This window comes from Arvicanthis niloticus, chromosome 14, assembly GCF_011762505.2.
Source record: "Arvicanthis niloticus isolate mArvNil1 chromosome 14, mArvNil1.pat.X, whole genome shotgun sequence".
Lineage (NCBI taxonomy): Eukaryota > Metazoa > Chordata > Mammalia > Rodentia > Muridae > Arvicanthis > Arvicanthis niloticus.
Genome location: NC_047671.1, coordinates 52,923,985 through 52,941,834, shown reverse-complemented (window position 1 = coordinate 52,941,834; position 17,850 = coordinate 52,923,985).

The window sequence follows — 17,850 nt, the reverse complement described above, 5'->3', positions numbered from 1 at the left end:
GAAGCTGACTCCCCCACCCCCACCCCCACCCCTGCCGCCTTTTTTAAAAAAAAGATTTATTTATTTACTTTATATGAAGAGAGCATTGGATCCAATTACAGACGGTCATGAGCCACATGTGGTTGCTGGGAATTGAACTCAGGACCTCTGGAAGAGCAGCCAGTGCTCTTAACCCCTGAACCATCTCTCCAGCCCAACTTTTCCCTTTTGTATGGCCAGTACCACCCCACCTTACCCCAAGAAGAAACTCTTGGCTATGTTGGGGTATGGATTATATGTTCTACCTTGGGTCCCCTCTCCTCTCCACTCACTCAAGCTCTGACTATGGGGGCTCTGGGATATATTTCCCTGGGGCAGGGGTAGCCCCCCCCCCCCAATCTCTCTCTAAGGGAGAGCTCCCCCATGGTGGGCCCAACCCCTGGATGTTCTATGTCTCTCCTTCTCATAGTTTATATTTCCTTTCAACCAGTGATCTGTATAACTGGAAAACCTCAACAATTCTCTAAAAACCTCAGGATCTCACTAGCCTCCTCAAGACAGTGTGTTGCCATCTGACCTAGGATGACTGCCAACAGTCATCCTCCTTTCTCTTCATGGCTGAGGAGCAGACAGGTAGGACAGGGAGTCACTACTAGACAGTGCATCCAGATAGAGGGAGTTTTCTCCTCAGCCCAACCTGACGAGGACCCCAGCACTGACCAAGGTAAGGAGGCAGGGCTGGAAAACTTTCGACAGGCTCTTTTAGGAGGATTAAAGGCAGTTGCTAAAAAACCTACCAATCTGTCTATGGTAGGTGAGGTAGTACAAGAGCCCCTAGAATTGTCTGTGAGTTCCTGGAGAGCATCTAGGAGACTTACAGGATGTTTACCCCCATAGACCCAGATGTGCCACAAAGCCAACAAGCAACCAATTATTTCTCCTGTTATGCAGTCTTCCAAGATATTAGAAAGGATCTTCAGAAGAAGGGTTTGAAGGTATGAGTAGGTCCCAGTTATGGAAGATTGCTCAGAAGCTTTATGATAACCATGATTCTGCAGAAGAAAGTCAGAATAAGATCATCCTGAACAGTGGTGTCTGTGCTCAGGGGACTGATAAGAGACACCCCAGGGTTCAGGGAGTTGGAATCTTCTGGAAAAGAGTAGCCTAGAGAAGGACCAATGTGCTTATTACAAGCAAACAGGTGCTGGAAAAATTAATGCCCAAATTGGAAGAGGGAAGGAAGGATGCCTCACCCTTCATTCGGGAGGGAAGTAGTGGGCCAGGGCTCCTTTCCACTGATTCCTCCGGAGTCCAGAGGCCAGTCAGCCATCTTCAGAACATCTCTCCGGAATGTAGTGGCCCTGACAGGCAATCCCAACAACCATAAAATGGAAGTTCTCCTTTCCTTCTTATTGGCAGGTTTCTATTTACCTCAAGCCAGCCTTGAACAACTTTGAACTCTGACCCTTTTGTCTCTACCTTCCAGGAGCCAGGAGGCCGATGCTCTGTGCCCTGCTCCTCCCCCTCTCCTCCTTTCTCCTAGTTATTTTCTAATCTGGTTCTTTCCTGTTAAGGTTTTCCTTCTTAAATTTGAGTTCTTCTCGTGCTTCTGGAATGAATCACCAAACTTCACCGGACTGGAAGCTAGCTATGGCAAGAACTTAAAGGGGGTCTTGGAGAGACAGTTTAGGGCACTCTGTTACTGATTTGTTTTTTTTTTCTCCTCCTCCTCCTCTTCTTTCTCCTCCTCTTCCTCCTCCTTCTCCTCTTTGACTTTTTTTTTAAATGACAAGGTTTCTCTGTGTAAGCCAGGTTGTCATGGAACTCACTCTGTAAACCAGGCTGGCCTTGATCTTAGATATCTGTCTGCCTCCGCCTCCCTAGTGACACGACACCCAGCCTCATCGATTTAACAAGTTGGAAAGGAACATATGGGCCCAGAAGATGGCCCAGCAGGTAAAAATACCTGCCACCAAGCTGACAACTCATCCCAGGACCCACATGGTAGGAGAAAAGTGATTCTCTGTTCTCTATACAAACACAGTGGCATATATATACACACACAAAATAGGTGAATGAATGAATGAATGAATGAATGAATGAAATGTAATAAAGTTTTAAGTAATACATATTCCTGGGTCTAGGCACAAACAATGACCATATTACAGTCACTGAGAATTCAGAACAATAAAAAAAATGGGCAATGAAGGATGGGGTGGTAGTAAAATACTTGTCTAGTGTATGTAAGGCCCTAAGTTCACAATACTTAGCTTGTCCATGGGTGCAGTTACATGCATGCATGTACACACACACACACACACACACAACAATAACAACATATGAAAAAATTCTCATGGCAGAGAATATTGGCACACACTTGTACTCTTGAAACTCAGAAGCGGGAGGATCACTGCAAGTTTGAGGCCTGCCTGGTCTACATAGTAATTACCAGACTAGCCTGGGCTACATAAGGATGCCCTGTATTACAACTCATGTCTGGAATACTAGCATTTGGAAGACTGAGGCAGAAGAATTGCCATGGGTTTGAGGTCAGTCTGAGCTACATGCTACATAGTAAACTCCAGGTCAGCCTGACTTAGAGAATGAGACCCTGTCTTAAAAAACCCAAATAAGACAGCTGAAGAGATGGCTCAGCAGTTGAATGCTTACTGACTGCCCATACAGGAACCCAGGCTCAGTTCCCAGCATTCACAAGGCAGCTTACAGCCACCAGTAGCTTCCATGGGCTCCTGTACACATGTGATACACATACATACATATATACATACATACATACACACACTTAGACATATACACAAAAATAAATATTTTTACAAACCAAAAAGTATTTTTTCCATCTCTAAACTTTACTCCCTTTCTTACAAAAAAAAAAACCCTGTGAAGTATATCCTTTCACATGCCTATATCATGCCTATATATCTCTGTATCAATAAAAAAGTGTCCCCTAATATTCCATCTACTTTGTGGGGATTGTTTTGTTCTGTGCGACAGAACAATGTATGTGTGTATGTATGTATGTGTATGTGTATATTTGTGTATGTATGTATGTATGCACGTATGTGTGTGTATGTGTATTTTGTGTCTGTCTGTGTCTGTGTGTATGTATGTATGTATGTATGTGTCTCTGTGTGTCTGTATTTGTGTATGTATGTATGCATGTATGTGTGTCTGTGTGTGTGTCTGTATGTATGTGTGTATGTATGTGTGTAAGTATGTGTATTGTGTATATGTGTGTATATGTATGGATGTGTATGTGTGTATATATGTATGTATCTGTCTGTCTGTGTCTGTATGTATGTGTATGTATGCATGCATGTATGTATGTATGTGTGTCTGTACGTATGGGTGTGTATTTATGTGTGTATGCATGTATATATGTATGTGTGTGTCTGTATGTGTGTATGTGTATATGTATACATGTATGTGTGTATGTCCATAGCCCTGGCTAATCTGGAACTAGACCATACTCAAGTTCACTGCCTTTGCCTCTGAAGCACTGGGGTTAAAGATATGTGTCACCTTCCATCTACTTTTTACATATAATATTCCACAGAAATATGGCCTATCAGTACATTAGTTCCCAGTTTTTCCATGAAGAGGTGCTGGGATATGCTTGTTTATTCACACACATATTTGCAGAGAACATGCTCCTAGCAACCAGGTAAAACCAGGTAGAAAACTAAGACACTTAGCTGGGGTGTGGTGGCACACACCTGTAATTCCAACACTCAGGAGGTAGAGGCAGGAGGATCGGGAATTCAAGGTCATCCTTAACTACAAGCCTAAGGCCAGCCAGAGCTACAGGAGACTTTGTTTCAAAATAAAGTAAATGTTAAAAAAAAAAAAAATCAAGAGAGTAAAAATGAACACTTGAAAACTTGAACTTTGACCAACAATGGATACTATATATAATTTCCTTTTTTTTTTTTTTTTTTTTTTTGAGACACGGTCAGGCTGACCTGGAACTTACTGTATAGCCCAGGCCGGCATCAAATTGACAGCAATTCCCCTGTCTCAGTCTCCCAAGTGCTAGGATTGCTGGCCTGTGCCACCACACCTGACGTGCATTCATCTAATGAGGCTGAGGGGCAGCAGTGGCTTCTTCCTACATTGTCCTGAGTTTCTGTAGCAGGTGAGGGCACAAGTGTCACCTGCTGAGGGCACATCAGCTCCCAGGACAGAAGTGCCACTTCTGAGTTTCCATTCATCCCTGCTGCCTATTTTTCTGCATTCAATTTCTTCATATTGATCATAAATATAGAGCACTTGGCTGTGAGCCAGTTACCACCTTGGATGGGGCTTTGATTTTTTTAAAACAGAGTCATGCAATGTAGCACAGGCTTCACTCAAACTCGGAAATCCTCCTGCCTCAGCCTTCCAAGTGCTAAGACCACAGGCATACACCACTGCCTCTAACCTAACCAAGCCATAGCCAGTTTTACTCTAAAAGTGCCACTTCCTTTGCCATTCCCAACACTTCCTTTCACTCACAGGGAGGCCTCGGAGGGAAGGGACTCACCCAGCTCAGCCCAAGGTGCTCATTTCAGTCAACGGAGAGCTTTTCACCATCCGGTCCTCTCTCCAGAAACCAGGAGGAATGTTGCCCAAAAGCCTGTTCAGGCCGACTTGGCTGGTTATTATCTCTGTCCTTAGGAGATAAAGAACCAGCCCACAGGACAAGGGTCAAAGATAAATAAAACGGGAACACCAAGAAACATAGAGACCTTGGCCCCATTCAGTCTACATCACAGTAAAGCAGGAACCCAGAGCATGACAAATAAGCATTTAGATGTCTACTCTCCTCCCACAAATATCCTATAATTTTTTAAAATGAAGTCCTGGACAACTTTGATGTTTTTTTCAGGGAGTTGAGGCTCTCTGGGCTTTCTACTCTTTTATCCTAGCGACGCTTTTATTTTTATTTTTGAGACAGGATCTCACTAAGATGCCTAAGTTGGCCTTGAACTTCCAATCCTCCTATTTCAACCTCTAGAGTGGCTGGAATTACAACACAATGCCATTCTGAGCTTAGAGACATGGCTTGTTTAGAGAGACAGAGTTTCTGTGTGTAGCCTGTTTGTCCTGGAACTCACTCTGTAAATCAGGCCTGCTTCATTTTTTTTTAATGATTTATTTATTTTATGTATACGAGTACACTGTCTCTGTCTTCAGACACATCAGAAGAGGGCATCAGACCCATTACAGATGGTTGTGAGCCACCATGTGGTTGCTGGGAATTGAACTCACGATCTCTGGAAGAGCTATCAGTGCTCTTAACCACTGAGCCATCTCTCCAGCCCCAGGCCTACTTCAAATTCAGAGATCTGAATCCTGAGTGCAGGGATTAAAGGTATGCCCAGCTGCCTTTTAATCACGGGTCCAAATAACAAATAGACAGTCTCAGCCTCTTTTTATGTAATCAACATAATTATTTTATAATCAACATAATTATTTTATAATCATCTCATTAAATAGCTCACAATGAAAGGATGTTCCTAAGATTATCTTCTCTGAGTGTGGTGGCTCACACCTGTCATCCTAACACTCAGGATGCTGGCAGGATCGATGTGAATTCAAGGTCAGCCTGGGCTACATAATTCCAGACCAGCCAGAGAGCAGAAAACAAAATGAAGCAAAAATTAACATGTTTTGTTTTTTTATTTTGGGTTTTTGTTTCCTTCCTGTGCCCTCCTCCATGGTTTCTTAAAATCTGAGTAACCTATAAAATATAAGAAACGATTCTCTGACCTATGCTCGTGTTTGCTATTGTCTTTCAGAGAGAAGGCTTGGGTGAATCACATTTGAGAAACTGCTAGATTCTCTTCCTCCAGCGACATTAGAGAGATACTTGTGTAACAAATTGAAAATAGTTTGAAACTGTTGATGGATGGATACATGAAAACATATTAAGCTTCTGTCTTAGGGTTTTACTGCTGTGAACAGACACCATGACCAAGGCAACTCTTACAAGGACAACATTTAATTGGGGCTGGCTTACAGGTTCAGAGATTCAGTCTATTATCATCAAGGCTGGAACATGGCAGCATCCAGGCAGGCATGGTGCAGAAGGAGCTGAGAGTTCTACATCTTCATCTGAAGGCTGCTAGCAGAGACTGGCTTCCAGGCAGCTAGGATGATGGTGTGTATATATATTTGTGTGGGTGTGTATGGGTGTGTGTATATAGGGGTGAATACGTGTATGTGTATGGTGTGTGGTGTATATGTGTGTGGTATACATATAGAAGGTAAATGAATGTGTGTAGTGTGTATGTGTGTGGTGTTTATATTTGATGTGTGTAGTGTGTATGTTCATGGTATGTGCATGTGATGTGTGTAGGGGTTGAATATGTATGTGAGTGATGTGTGTATATATGTGGTGTATGCTACGTGTATGGGTGAATATGTGCGTGGTATGTGTATATGGTGTGTATTTAGTGGGTGAATATCTGTGTGTGTGTATGTGTGGTATGTATATGTGTGCTGTATATGGTATACATACATTAATTTCAGGATGCTATGTTGTTGTTCAAACATGGCTATATATTACATTGTTGTTATTGTTGTTGTTCAGACATGACCATGTAGTACAATGTTATTGTTGACACATGTGGATGTGTGTGTACATAGTTTGTGTAATAGTACCATGTTGTTATTTAGACGTAGCTATGTAGTACTGTGTGTGTTTAGCCTTGGCTAAACACACTAGAAATCTGCATTCTCCCCATCAACTTCCTGAACTGGGTTTACATACATGTACCATCACACTTAGCAAAGTCTTTTTTTTTTTCTTTAGAATTATTTATTTACTTTACGTATATGAGTACACTGTCACTGTCTTCAGACACAGAGGGCATCAGATCCCATTACAGATAGCTATGAGCCACCATGTGGTTACTGGGAATTGAACTCAGAACCTTGAGAAGAGCAGTCAGTGCTCTTAACCACTGAGCCATCTCTCCAGCCCCACGCAGAGTCTTAAACTTTAAAACAGTCCAACCTTTAGAAACTTATAATGAGGGGTGGGGAGATGGCCTAGCCAGTAAAATACTTGCTGCCCAAATAGGAAGACCGGAGTCAGAATCCTCAGCAGCTACCTAAATGCTAAGCAGATACAGTGCCACTCCTGTAATTCCAGCACTCAGGAGGTGGAGACAGGGTCTCTCCAGAGTGAGCTAGCTATACTATTCACTCAGCAAGCTTTAGGTACAAGTGTGTGCCCTGTGTCATTATATAAGGTGAAGAGCAATCAAGGAAGGCACCCAACATAAACCTCTGGTCTCCACACATATGTCCATCTGTGCACATGAGTCTGCACACACATGTATGCCCCCCTCATACACACAAAAATAGATAGATAGATAGATAGATAGATAGATAGATAGATAGACAGACAGATGAATGGATGCTCAGGGTAAGTTCCCAAGGCGGTAAGAGCAGGGCCCATGGGAGATCGTGATCCAGTCATGAAGCACATGGGACCTTCCCTTGAATGAGGGAGTAATTCTCCCCCTGGAGCTGGGGTGTGGGCTACTTACTACCTCAGTCTGAGATACAATAAAAAATAAGCAATCTCAACAAAGATGGCCTTCTGGCAACTTTCCATGAAGACGTGGAACTCTCATCATGGTTCTCCTGCACCAGCCTGCCTGGATGCTGCCATGTTCCTGCCTTGATGACAATGGACTGAACCTCTGAACTGTAAGCCAGACCCAATGAAATGTTGTTTTGTATAAGATTTGCCTTGGTCATGGTGTCTGTTCACAGCAGTAAAACCCTCACTAAGACAATCTCCATCCAGTTCCCACCAAGAGACCCCAAAAGCCCAGCAGGAAAACAATGGGTGGACTTCCTCCCTTGGCTCTCTCACTCTCGGGAGTTCTTGATTTTCCTTAATAAATTTATGTTCACTTTGCCCACTCCATGTGTTTATTTTCCTTATTATTCTTGGGCGTGAGACAGGGAACTCAGAAGCCATTGGCTCCTGGTGGCTGCATGTTGGGCATCCTGGACCCTAGCGCTCCGGCTGAAGCTCACTAAAAGCTGAGGAAGGTCCCATCTCTCTAAAAGAACCCACATCAGAAGGTCTCTTTGAACTCAGAATGAGTCTCCTACCTCAAAGAAGCCAAACCAAGCCATAGGGAAAAAGAACTACTTTCCAGGAGTAAACCCTCATTCTCCTCAACTCCCAGAATGCCATTCTGTGAAGCTTAAAGTGACAGCCAGGACGGATGTTAGCAGTGACCTTGTTTTACTTCCATCCGTGTACACACATGCCCACATGCACACTCACAATAATGATGATGGTGGTGGTGGTGGTGGTGGTGGTGGTGGTGGTGGTGGTGGTGGTGACGACAACTGCCAGCAACGCTGGTCAAGGACGTAAGAAAAACTTTGACTTACAAGTTTCAGGTGGGAAAGGGGTCCCTCACAGAGTTAGCATCCCCGCTCCCTCCAAAAGAACTCCCAACAGTTCATCCATACTGCGTATGTTCGCTCACTTCTTTGTAATCTGGAAGGAAAGTGGCTCGGGCTGAACGTGTAGTGACAGGACATGCATTTAGCGTGTGTGAGGCAGCGGACTCAGGTCCTAACACAAGAGTAACGAGAAACACCTATACTTCTATCTAGGACATCACACAATTTCACAGTGGGCAAAGCGAAACTTTCGGAGAAAAGGTGGCTGAGGGAAAACTCCTCGAGTGTGAGGGGCTTTGGAGGCAGTCTGACTCGCAGTGAGCGTTGCTGCTCCAGACTCTGAGAAAGTTAAGAGGTGAAACACTTGCGGACAAGGTTACCAGGACAAGGATTTGCCAGAATGGTGGCTGACTAAAGGGACACGATGACAAGCACTACTGAGAGGTCACCAGTTCCCAGCGGCTCCACCAGAGGTGGCAGTAGAGAGCCAGCGAGAAGCTGCGAGAGAGAAGTTGCAAGCTCCTGAAAACACAACCCTTCTCAGAATCCCATAGAACACCAAGTAGTGAGAAGGGCTGCCAGTGAAGTTTGGGCTGAAAGCATTACCTCATCAGGATGAGCTCCCATTGGCTGAATACTCCGGGCAAAGCTTGCCTTTAACCCTCTTTAATGCTGTGTATGCGACCCCTCTTTCCCATACTGCCTCTAGTTTTCAAATCATGAAAATGGGTGGGTGGGTGGGGTAATCAGACCTTACACTTTTCAATAAGCATACCATACACTAAAAGGCAGTTGTGAGGTCTGTATTCCCATCCCCCCCCCCCCAATTATTTGGGAACCACTTGCAACAGAAGCTAAATACGGGATAGGTAGAAAGGGATGATGTGAGCAAATTCTTAGATCTTTTTTAAAATTTGCAGTAAAATTCCCAGAAGGACCAAAACCAAAAAGAGTTAACAAAAATCAAAACATTCTGAGAAAGACTGAAGGGCGTCGTGGCTCCAGTTCTTGGGAGGCAGAGGCAGAGGCAGAGGCAGAGGCAGAGGCAGAGGCAGAGGCAGAGGCAGAGGCAGAGGCAGAGGCAGAGGCAGAGGCAGAGGCAGAGGCAGAGGCAGAGGCAGAGGCAGAGGCAGAGGCAGAGGCAGAGGCAGAGGCAGAGGCAGAGGCAGAGGCAGAGGCAGAGGCAGAGGCAGAGGCAGAGGCAGAGGCAGAGGCAGAGGCAGAGGCAGAGGCAGAGGCAGAGGCAGAGGCAGAGGCAGAGGCAGGCAGATCTCTGTCTATCGATGGGGCTTGTTTTTGTTTTATTTGTGTGTATATGACTGTTTGGTCTGCATGAATGTCTGCACCAAATACATGCAGTGCCTGTAAAGGCTAGAGGGAGCATGGGATCCCCTGGGACTGGAGTTACAGACAATTATGAGTCACCATGTGAGTGCTGGGAATAGAACCTGGGTCCCAAGAGCAACAAGTGATCCTAACCGCTGAGCCATCTCTCCAGTTCCATTCTTTCTTTGTTTTTTAATTTGTTTGTTTTTGAGACAGGGTCTCTCTATGTAGCCCTGGCTATCCTGGAGCTCACTGTGTAAACCAGGCTGGCCTCAAGCTCAGAGATCCTCCTGCCTCTGTTGGGTCACCCCACCCAGTCCAGTTTTTCATTTCTTTGAGGCAGGGTCCTCATGGCTTTGTTGAGCAGCCGACCTTGAGCTCACAGAAATCCACCTGCATCTGCTTCCTGAGTGTTGGGATTAAAGGTATGTTCCACCCAGCCCTTGGAGATCCTGTCTAAAATTTTAAAATCTGAGAAAGATTGGGAAGAAACAGCCTCTGGATTTTGTTTTAACTACAAATTTTCTAAAAGTTATCCTCATAAACTGTATCCTCCATTTTTTCAGGAAACTTGCCAAAAGGCATCCCAATTTGTAAAAAGGCAAGGAATCTTGATCAGACAAAAGTCCAAGGTTCTGGCTCGAATTCCATGGCGCAGCAGCAAGTAAACCTGACTCCCTGTCATAAACTCGTGTTTGATAGGATCAGGAACAAAGGATTGCCTGCTCCAAAAGCTTTGCTTAGTGAGTAAAGCCACAGGAAGGGAGACACAGCTTAGGAGACTAATATTTTCCACCATGTTAAAGCTGTTAACCCAGGGGCTGGCAAGATGGCTCAGCTGGTAAAGGCGCTTGTCCCCAAGCCCGACAAACCTAAGTTTGATCCCCCAAGAACTTCATGGGAGAAGAGGAGACCCCACTCCCCCAGACTGCTCTCTTGACCTCCACATGTGCACACCGAGCTGTACAAGCACACATGTATACACATACACAAATGAATGAAATGTAATACTTCTTAATAGCTATTATCTCTTACCTAAGAAGGTAATACAAACAAGAAACAAAACTGACAGTCATGGAAAATGCTGAGCTGACTAAGGAAGGTGGCCTGGCTCTGTCCCATGAGGAACATAATTATATCTTTTCTTCTAAGTTAATTTATGAACCTAGTTATTGTATCCCAGGCTGATCTCAAACTCTCACCACATAGCCAAGCACAGAAGTTTGAGCCTCCTTCCTCTATCTGTACAGTGTCGGCCTTACAGGAATGCACCTCCATGCCTGGTTTATGAAGTGCCTGCCACGCATCAAGCTGGCTCAGCCTACATTAGACCAACTGAGCCACATCCCAGCTCTTACGGAATTTTTAAATGCCAAGATACTGGAAGATTATCATTTGTCGTTGGTTCTATAATGGTTCAAAAAGCAGCAATGCTTAGTGAACTGGGTTAAAACAATGGCTGATTGGCTTTTTCTATAATACAATTCACACTTGAGACACCTTCCAAAATGTAGCCAGGCCTGTTTTCAACTCAGTCCAGACTGCAGCCAACAGTTTCCGAACCTGCTGGTGTTCTGCGGAACATTTTTAAGCAGAACTCCTACAACAGAGTGATTTATAAAACAGAACTAGACACTAAAACCCACTGGAGAAACAAATTCTGCTTTGAATTGTGCCCAGTATGTGCTGTAAGAATATTACTCACCTTGGGGGTCTTGTTCTGGTGTCTTGGAGACCCTTTGTCTTTGGCACCTTTGCTCAGTTGGTGAGCACGCCCCGTGTGTGCGCGGCTGTGTTCATGGTGTTTGTGTCGGAGTGCTGTTTATTCAGACATGGCCTCCTCTAGGACCACAAATACAATGGAAGGAGCTCGCTCCCTTGTACAAAGCTCCTCAATAGTTTACAGCATTTGCTGAGCACCTTAGATGTGCCAGGGACTTTTTATAGCCTGGAAGTTCCCAAACTTTCTCTATTCAAAGAACTCATAGTGTCTTGGGAATTTTCCGATGTGTTTTGAGTCCAAAAGAAAGACCTTAATGAGGTCGGGAAGATGGCTCAGAGGGTAAAGGCACTTTTTAGGTGGCTTTTGTTGTTTATTGGCTAATTTGGGGTTTTTAGTCTATTTTTTTAAGCTTGTGGACTGAGTGTACTCTGGTCACCACATGCATGCCTGGTAGCAGAAGCCAGAAGGTGGCATTGGCTTTCTCTGGAACTGCAATTGCAGACAGTTGTGTGGCACCATACGGGTTCTCTGAGTCAGACTCAGTCCTCTTAGCCACTGAGCCATCTCTCCAGCTCCATGGCTTGGGGTTGCTTCCTGTGGTTGTTTTGCTTTGCTTTCGAGACAGGGTCACACTATATAACCCTAGCTAGCCTCGGGTTTGAAGTGATCCTCCAGACCTTGCCCACCCCAAGTTCCAGACATGTGCCACCATGATCTCCTCTAGAGCTTGCTTTGAGGCAGGGTCTCAATGTGTAGCCCATACCCACCTCAAACTCATGGCTCCTGTTGGCTGAGTGTTGGGGATGCAGGTGTCACCACCACACCTGGCTGTCTGCAGACAAGAACAGGAGCCTACAGGGGGTATAGCTGTAGACTACCTCGCTGTCTTTAAGTAATTTATTCTAAAATACAATAATAGAAGGACTGGAGAAATGGCTCATGGGTAAGAGCTCTTGCTGCCACTTTAGGTTCTCAGCACCCACAGAGTGGCTCACAATCATCTGTAACTACACACACACACACACACACACACACACACACACACTAAAAAATAAAATAGAAAGAACAGAGAAAATGGCATATGTGTTTATGTAGAGAGAGAGGGAGGAGAGGTGAGGGAAGGCCAGAGGGGAAATTACATGGTGTTATAAGGCAAATATCTGCATTTTAAAACAAAATCAGATCACAAAATAAACAGTGCCAGCACCCCGAGATGCTCCTCTAGTCACAGTCCCTACCTCTTTTTAATTTAACTTTATTTTTTAAGATTCAGATATGTGGCCAAGTGGTAGTGGCACATATCTTTAATCCCAGTACTCGAGTGTCAGAGGCAGTGGATCTCTGAGTTCTAGCCTAGCCTGGTCTGCAGTGAGTTCCAGGACAGCCAGGGCTACACAGAGAAACCCTGTCTTGGAAAACCAAACAAAACAGAAACGAAAACAAAGCAAAACAAAAGAACCAGGTATGCATGGTTGTGCTCTTGGATGCAGGTGCTAGATGAAGCCCAAAAGGGTCAGATTCTTCAGAGCTGGAATTACAGAAAGCTGTGACCCACTCAGTGGGGATGCTAGGAACCAAGGCTAGGTCTCTGGAAGAGAGGTACATGCTCTTAACCACTGAGCCATCTCTCCAGCCCTGTCTCCCTCTGTCTTCCCAGATCGACAGGATCTGGACTTTTGTAATCATCATTCTTCATCTGCCTTTGCAGCCTTACTGACTGGTCACACGTCCGCAAATACTAAACGGTTCAGGCAAGAATTTCTTCTAGGCATTGCCTACAGCCTCTCATTCCAGCTGTGAGACAGATGGCTCTCCTCAGACACACCTGCAGACTTCTCCCCCCTAGCTAAATTGCTTCTTGAGAAACTGCACGAAGGCAGGTGTGCTGGAGCACACCCAAATTCCCAATAGGTGGGATCCAGGTGGAGGCCTGAGTCTCAAGGCTTCAAGGCCAGGCCCAGTGTGGTGGCTCACACCTTTAATCCCAGTGCTCTGGAGGCAGAGGCAGGTGGTTTTCTGAGTTCCAAGCTAACCTGGTTTACATAGTGTCAGCTATGGTGTCATCTTAGAAGAGTGGTTCTCAACCAGTGGGTCGAGACCCCGTTGGCAACCCTCCATCTCCAAAAATATTTACATTACAACTCATAGCCTTAGCAAAGTTACAGTTATGGAGCTGCCACAAAACAACTGAAGGTCGTGGGTCACCGCAACATGAGGAACTGTTATAAAGAGATGCAGCATCAGGAAAGTTGAAAAGCAGTGGGCCAGCCAAATGAGAGCCTTTCTCAAAATGTGTGTGAGAGAAGTATCAACACTGTATCTAAAATGTCTCTGCTATATGGTCACGTCTTATTCATAATTTGACTCAGAGTAGAATTCTAGTTTAAGAATTTTCATGGCTAAATCAATCAGAGTTCCAAAAGAAACAGAAGTAATTGTGTGTGTGTGTGTGTGTGTGTGTGTGTGTGTGTTTATTAAAATGGCTTACAGACTGCGGTCCTGCTAGTTCAACAACAGTTGTCTTCTGACAGGAAGTCCAAGAATCCAGTAGTTATTCAGTCCACAAGGCAGGCTGTCTCAGCTGGCCTTCAGTATACACCAGAACCCAGAAAAGACAGGCTCTAAAGCCACAGTTAAGGAACAACCTTGCCGACAAGGGCAGTCATGCAAAGATGAAGAATTTTCTTTCTCCTCTTTTATACAGGCTGCCATGAGAAGGCATGGCCCAGATCATCTCCAATGATCCAGATTTAAGATGAGTCTTCCAACTGCAAATGAACCAATTATTAGCTAAAAATCTCTCACAGGTGTGCTCAGCCCCTTGGGTTTCTAGTTAATTCCAAATGTAATCAAGTTGGCAGCCAAGAACAGCCATCACAATGAGACTTTTAAAAAGTGTATGTGTTTCCAGGACAGCCAAGTCTACCCAGAGAAACCCTGTCTATAAATAAATAAACGTCCTCCATCACAGCCCAACGTCTCTGCTCGGCCTGGCTTCTCTGATGTTCTGCATGAATCCTGTGGACAATCAGTTCAGTCTGTTATTGTGAACATTTACTCTCATGTGAGTGTCATTGCCTTCTAACCATTACAAAAGCCTATTGCCAGCATTATTCTGGGGAGGGTGTGCTAAAAGTATTGCTCCTCTCCCCATTCCTGCTCCATATGGTGCTTGAGGGCTTAGCCAGAGCAATAGACAAGAGAAAGAAATAAAAGGATATGAATGTGAAAGGAGGAATGTTTGATTCTATTCATAGAATTCTTAAAAGACCCTAAAGCTTCCCGTGGAAACTCTTAGACTGATAACTCATTGAGCCAGAGTAGAAAATCAACAAAACCTACAGTTTTCTCTCCTCCTCCTCTCTTGGTCCCTCTTCTTCCTTCTCTTTCTCCTCTTCTTCTTGGGTTGAGACAGTCTCATGACTCACAAAGTAGCCGAGGATAACTTTGAACTTCTGATCTTTCTGTCTTTATCTCCCAGGTATTAGGATTACAGGCATACGCCACAATGCCCAGCTTCTAGCAGTATCTTTTCAAAACATTGATTTTTTTTAATGCTGAGAAATAAGTCAAGAAAAGTACTATTTACAATAGTTTCTAAAAACCTAACTTTTAGAATGAAAAGATTGGAGAGATGGCTCAGTGGTTAAGAGCACTGACTGCTCTTCCAGAGGTCCTGAGTTCAATTCCCAGCCACATGGTGGCTCACAACCATCTGTAATGGGATCCGATACCCTCTTATGGTGTGTCTGAAGACAGCTACAGTGCACTCATATACATACAATAAATAAATCTTTAAAAAATAAATAAATAAATAAACCTCAGAAATATCAAAGGAGACTCCTCAAAATATTAAAGAGACACACAAAGGCCCAATTATGATATTAAAGATGTATTATATAGACCCTTCCTGTTAAACAACAGGGTCTCTAGGAAGCTGAGAGGTGGAAAGCATTTATCTCAAAGAGGTACAGAGATTCACTTCCGTGTAGTGGAATGAACATGAGTGAGAGTCACGGGATGCACACCAGTTTTCCAAGGAATTCTACTGATAGAAATGGTGCCAACTTGGAAGAGACTGTGGACCTTTGAAATTATGCTAACAAGAATTAGATAGTAAATCATGCACGGGGATCATGCCTTTAATCCTGATACTCCAAAGGCTGTGGAGGGAGCTGCTAATCAGAGGCAGAGAGACACAGAGAGGCAGAGAGACAAAGAGACAGACACAGAGAGAGACAGAGATGGAGAGAAACAGAGACAGACACATAGACAGAGAGACAGAGACACACAGAGAGAGACAGAGATGGAGAGAAACAGAGACAGACACATAGACAGAGAGACAGAGACAGACACATAGATAGAGAGACAGAGGCAGAGAGACAGACAGAGACAGACAGAGACACAGACACAGAGAGACAGAGACAGAGGCACAGAGAGAATATGAATGAGAGTTGGCCCTAGGCAGGGTGACTTATGCTTGTAGTCCCAGCACTTAGCTAGGTGTGACACCTGAGCATTGTGAGTCCAAGGACAGCTACACAATAAACACTAGCCTATGGCACTTGTGGCCCTCTCTAAAAGAAAGAGAAGGACCCAGGAAGCTGGACGTGCAGTGTCATAAAAGACAGACTCATTACATAAAAGTTCAAAAGTACAGCTAGACAGAACCCTAGCACTTGGGAGACGAATTTAAGGTGGCGTCAGTTAGTCAGTCACATAGCAAGTTCTAGGCTAGCCATGACTCAAACAAACAAGTAACAAAAACAAGACAAAAGATAACAGAGGATTAATAGCACAATTCATGTTTTCAGTTATATATGTATGAGCTAAATATGGTGGTAGAAATGCAATCGCCACACTTGGTGCTGAGGTAGAAGGATTACAAACCGCAGGGCATCCTGGGCTACATAATGAGACCCTATTGTAAAAGGCAACAAGAGGGCTGGAGAGATCGTTCAGTGGGTAAAGCAACTTCCAGACTCAAGTGAGAGACCTGCTTCCATGTATAAGGTGAAGAGCTACTGTTGGGTGAGGAAAATAGACAATGTTAACCCGGGGCCTCCAAAAACACATGTACATAATACAAGCATACCTGCCCACATATATGTGAGCATGTACATACACAATATATATATATATATATATATATATATATATATACATATATCATATATTCATATACGTGAATATATGTGCAGAGAAAATAATCCACACAAACTGTTCATAACACTTACTTACTTACTTACAGGGAGTGGGATAGAGATTCATGTTTACCATATTATATATTTCAATTTCAGTTTATTTTTTTAGTTAACAAAGAAAAATCACTTTTATAAAAATGCATTTTCATGTAGACTCACGTTTCCTACTTGATAGATAATATTAAAATTGTATTATGTATATACAAGTACACTACAGGCTTCTTAGGGACATTCTGCAAGCTTGACCCTTAGACTCAGTAAAGACCCATAGCCTGTCAACAAAAGCCTGCTACACCACTAAACGCCACTAGATGGCAGAGCTCACACAGAAGTCCTCTGCTACTGCGTTTTCTTATCGGGCAGGTCATGAGTGTGTCAGTCCTGTAGGCCTGCTTCTGAGCTAAGCCAAAGTTCCTCCTACACAGAATTAAAGCCTGGTTCATCTTGGACCCCTAAATGTGCAGCACTGGCCTGAACCCACAGGGCAGTATTTTTGGAATGGAAAGATAGATGCGTTTATGCACAGGTTTCTGCAAACTACTAAAAGCCCACAATCAGCCTCATAGCCTCCTCCTTGAAAAGCAGGAAAGAGAGGAGCTGGGTAAAGGTCTTGCTGCCAAGCCTGTCGACCTGAGTTGTCACACTAGAATCCACATGAAGGAGAAAAGAGATTCCCACAGGTTGTCCTCTGACCTCCACAAGCATTCTATGCCATATTGCCACACACAAAAATAATCACTTAAGTACTGAATGTAAAAGAAGTCAGGTGTGGTGGTGCATCCCTTTAATCCGGTACCCAGAAACAGAAGGAAGTTGATTTCTGTGAGTTAAAGGCAAGCCTTGTCTACGTAGCAAGTTACAGGCTAGCCTGGGCTACATAGTGAGACCCTTTTTCAAAAAATTATCAACAACAACAACAAAAAGCACAATCAATGAAGAAACAACTGAACAAAGTAGCAATAAAGAAACACTTGAGGAGGCTGGAGATGGGATTGAGTCTGTAGGGTGCTTGCCTGGCGTGTGGGAAGCTCCGTACCTCACACACTACACAAGCCTGAAACCCCAGCACTTGGGAGGTACACACAGGTGGATCAAAGGTGCTTCCTCAGCTACACAGTTGAGTTTGAGACAGCTTAGACTAGAGACCCTCTCTCTAAAAACAAAGTCCATCTCTGGAGACGC